This window comes from Arachis ipaensis, chromosome B5 (assembly GCF_059453495.1).
Source record: "Arachis ipaensis isolate K30076 ecotype BB chromosome B5, ASM5945349v1, whole genome shotgun sequence".
Taxonomy (NCBI): domain Eukaryota; kingdom Viridiplantae; phylum Streptophyta; class Magnoliopsida; order Fabales; family Fabaceae; genus Arachis; species Arachis ipaensis.
In genome coordinates this window covers 99,994,017-99,998,789 of record NC_142440.1, presented here as the reverse complement: position 1 = coordinate 99,998,789, position 4,773 = coordinate 99,994,017, and the positions used below count along the sequence as shown (strand labels likewise).

The 4,773-nt window shown below is 42.7% G+C and overlaps 1 non-coding gene across 1 annotated transcript; it reads right to left on the bottom strand.

Moving 5' to 3' along the window:
- Positions 1-415: 415 nt before the first annotated feature.
- On the bottom strand, positions 416-523 carry LOC148565145 (small nucleolar RNA R71). Its single transcript, XR_015885096.1, has one exon. It is a non-coding gene; the product is annotated as a small nucleolar RNA R71 (small nucleolar RNA).
- Between the last annotated feature and the right edge of the window lie 4,250 nt (positions 524-4,773).

Here is a 4,773-nt window from a genome sequence, read left to right as displayed (position 1 = left end):
TTTTGAACAGGCAGAGGAGATGGCAGCCGAAAATAATAATAATGTAAGGAAGATGCTTGGTGACTTTACTGCACCTAATTCCAATTTACATGGAAGAAGCATCTCCATTCCTGCCATTGGAGCAAACAACTTTGAGCTGAAACCTCAATTAGTTTCTCTAATGCAGCAGAACTGTAAGTTTCATGGACTTCCATCTGAAGATCCTTTTTAGTTCTTAACTGAATTCTTGCAGATATGTGATACTGTTAAGACTAATGGAGTAGATCCTGAAGTCTACAGGCTCATGCTTTTCCCTTTTGCTGTAAGAGACAGAGCTATATTATGGTTGGATTCTCAACCCAAAGACAGCCTGAACTCTTGGGATAAGCTGGTCACGGCTTTCTTAGCCAAGTACTTTCCTCCTCAAAAGCTGAGCAAGCTTAGAGCTGATGTTCAAACCTTCAGACAGAAAGAAGGTGAATCTCTCTATGAAGCTTGGGAAAGATACAAACAGTTGACCAAAAAGTGTCCTTCTGACATGCTTTCAGAATGGACCATCCTGGATATATTCTATGATGGTTTATCTGAGCTATCAAAGATGTCACTGGACACTTCTGCAGGTGGATCCATTCACCTAAAGAAAACGCCTGCAGAAGCTCAAGAACTCATTGACATGGTTGCTAATAACCAGTTCATGTACACTTCTGAAAGGAATCCTGTGAATAATGGGACGCCTATGAAGAAGGGAGTTCTTGAGATTGATACTCTGAATGCCATATTGGCTCAGAATAAAATATTGACTCAGCAAGTCAATATGATCTCTCAGAGTCTGCATGGAATGCAAGCTGCATCCAACAGTACTCAAGAGGCTTCTCATGAAGAAGAAGCTTATGATCCTGAGAACCCTGCAATAGCAGAGGTAAATTACTTAGGTGAACCTTATGGAAACACCTATAATTCAACATGGAGAAATCATCCAAATTTCTCATGGAAGGATCAAAAGCCTCAACAAGGCTTTAATAATGGTGGAAGAAACAGGTTTAGCAATAGCAAGCCTTTTCCATCATCCACTCAGCAACAGACAGAGAACTCTGAACAAAATGCTTCTAATTTAGCAAATCTAGTCTCTGATCTATCTAAGGCCACTGTAAGTTTCATGAATGAAACAAGGTCTTCCATTAGAAATCTGGAAGCACAAGTGGGCCAGCTGAGTAAAAGGATCACTGATATCCCTCCTAGTACTCTCCCAAGCAATACAGAAGAGAACCCAAAAGGAGAGTGCAAGGCCATTGACATAAGCGCCATGGCCGAACCTCTGAGGAGAGGAGAGGACGTGAATCCCAAGGAGGAGGACCTCCTGGGACGTCCAGTGATCAATAAGGAGCTTCCCTCTGAGGAACCAAAGGACTCTGAGGCTCATCTAGAGACCATAGAGATTCCATTGAACCTCCTTATACCCTTCATGAGCTCTGATGAGTATTCCTCTTCAGAAGAGAATGAGGATGTCACTGAAGAGCAAACTGCCAAGTTTCTTGGTGCAATCATGAAGCTGAATGCCAAATTATTTGGCATTGATGCTTGGGAAGTTGAACCTCCCTTGTTCATCAATGAACTAAGTGATCTGGATCAACTGACATTGCCTCAGAAGAGACAGGATCCTGGAAAGTTCATAATCCCTTGTACCATAGGCACCATGATCTTTAAGGCTCTGTGTGACCTTGGTTCAGGGATAAACCTCATGCCCCTCTCTGCAATAGAGAAACTGGGAATCTATGGGGTGCAAGCTGCTAAAATCTCATTAGAGATGGCAGACAGCTCAAGAAAACAGGCTTATGGACAAGTAGAAGATGTATTAGTAAAGGTTGAGGGCCTTTACATACCTACTGATTTCATAGTCCTGGATACTGGAAAGGAAGAGGATGAATCCATCATCCTAGGAAGACCTTTCCTGGCCACAGCAAGAGCTGTGATTGATGTTGACAGAGGTGAAATAGTCTTTCAATGGAATGAGAACTCCCTTGTATTCAAAACTCAAGGATCTCCCTCTGCAACCATGGAGAGGAAGCTTGAAAAGCTTCTCTCAAAGCAGAGTCAACCAGAGCCCCCACAGTCAAACTCTAAGTTTGGTGTTGGAGAGTCTCAACAAAGCTCTGCACATCTGTGAGGCTCCATGAGAGCCCACTGTCAAGCTATTGACATTAAAGAAGCGCTTGTTGGGAGGCAACCCAATGTTTATCTAATTCTTATTTTTATTGTTTTTCATGTTTTCTTAGGTTCATGATCATGTGGAGTCACAAAATAAATATAAAAATTGAAAACGGAATCAAAAACAGCAGAAGAAAAATCACACCCTGGAGGAGCATCTGTCTGGCGTTCAGCGCCAGAACAGAGCATGGTTCTGGCGCTAAACGCCCAAAATGGGCAGCTTCTGGGCGCTGAACGCCAGAACAGGCATGGTTCTGGCGTTCAACGCCAGAAATGGCACACAGATGGGCGTTGAACGCCCAAAATGGCCACCAACCTGGCGCTGAACGCCCAGAGTTGGGTACAAAGGCATTTTTACATGCCTAATGGGTGCAGGGATGTAAATCCTTGAACACCTCAGGATCTGTGGACCCCACAGGATCTACTCAGGATCTGTGGACCCCACAGGATCCACTCAGGATCTGTGGACCCCACAGGATCCCCACCTACCTCCACTCACCTCTTCTCACCACTCTCTTTCACACAACCCCATAAACACTCTTCCCCAAAAACCCTTCACCAATCACCTCAAACTCTCTTCCCCATCACCTCTTCACCACTCACATCCATCCACTCTTCCCCATAAACCTACCTCATAAACTCCACCTACCTTCAAAATTCAAAACCAATTTCCCACCCAAACCCACCCATATGGCCGAACCTTAACCCCCCCTCCCTTCCCTATATAAAGCCCTCCATTCTTCATCAAATTCACACAACACAACCCCTCTATACCCTTCTTGGCCGAACCACATCACCCTCTCCCTCTCCTCTATTTCTTCTTCTTCTACTTCTATTCTTTTGTTTATTGCTCGAGGGCGAGCAATATTCTAAGTTTGGTGTGGTAAAAGCATAAGCTTTTTGTTTTTCCATTACCATTGATGGCACCTAAGACCGGAGAATCCTCTAGAAGAGGAAAAGGGAAGATAAAAGCTTCCACATCCGAGTCATGGGAGATGGAAAGGTTCATCTCCAAAGCCCATCAAGACCACTTCTATGATGTTGTGGCCAAGAAGAAGGTGATCCCTGAGGTCCCTTTTAAACTCAAAAGAAATGAGTATCCGGAGATCCGACATGAAATTCAAAGAAGAGGTTGGGAAGTCCTAACAAACCCCATCCAACAAGTCGGCATCCTAATGGTTCAAGAGTTCTATGCCAATGCATGGATCACCAAGAACCATGATCAAAGTAAGAACCCGGATCCAAAGAACTATGTTACAATGGTTCGGGGGAAATACTTAGATTTTAGTCCGGAGAATGTGAGGTTGGCGTTCAACTTGCCATACATGGAAGAGAACGCACGCCCCTACACAAGGAGAGTCAACTTTGATCAAAGGTTGGACCAAGTCCTTATGGACATATGTGTAGAAGGAGCTCAATGGAAGATTGACTCCAAAGGCAAGCCGGTTCAACTAAGAAGATTGGACCTCAAGCCTATAGCTAGAGGATGGTTGGAGTTTATTCAATGCTCAATCATTCCCACTAGCAACCGGTCTGAAGTTACTATAGACCGGGCCATCATGATCCATAGCATCATGATTGGAGAAGAGGTGGAAATTCATGAGATTATACCTCAAGAACTCTACAAGGTGGCTGACAAGTCCTCCACCATGGCAAGGTTAGCCTTTCCTCACCTCATTTGCCACCTATGCAATTCAGCTGGGATTGACATAGAGGGAGATATCCTCATTAAAGAGGAAAAGCCCATCACTAAGAAAAAGATGGAGCAAGCAAGAGAGCCCAGTCATGGAGCTCAAGAGGCGCAAGAAGCTCATCACCATGAGATTCCGGAAATGCCTCAAATGCACTTTCCTCCACAAAACTATTGGGAGCACATCAACACCTCCCTAGAAGAATTGAGTTCCAATATGGGACAACTAAGGGTGGAACATCAAGAGCACTCCATCATGCTCCATGAAATAAGAGAAGATCAAAAAGCAATGAGGGAGGAGCAACAAAGACAAGGAAGAGACATAGAAGAGCTCAAGGACATCATTGGTTCCTCAAGAAGGAAATGCCACCATCACTAAGGTGGATTCATTCCTTGTTCTTCTTTCTTCTGTTTTTCGTTTTCTATGTTATGTGCCTATCTATGTTTGTGTCTTCGCTACATGATCATTAGTAGTTAGTAACTTTGTCTTAAAGATATGAATGACCTATGAATCCATCACCTCTCTTAAATGAAAAATGTTTTAATTCAAAAGAACAAGAAGTACATGAGTTTCGAATTTATCCTTGAACTTAGTTTAATCATATTGATGTGGTGACAATGCTTCTTGTTTTCTGAATGTATGCTTGAACAGTGCATATGTCTTTTGAAGTTGTTGTTTAAGAATGTTAAATATGTTGGCTCTTGAAAGAATGATGACTAGGAGACATGTTATTTGATAATCTGAAAAATCATAAAAATGATTCTTGAAGCAAGAAAAAGCAGCAAAGAATAAAGCTTGCAGAAAAAAAAAATAGGCGAAAAAAAAAAATAGAAAGAAAAAGAAAAAGCAAGCAGAAAAAGCCAATAACCCTTAAAACCAAAAGGCAAGGGCAAAGAAA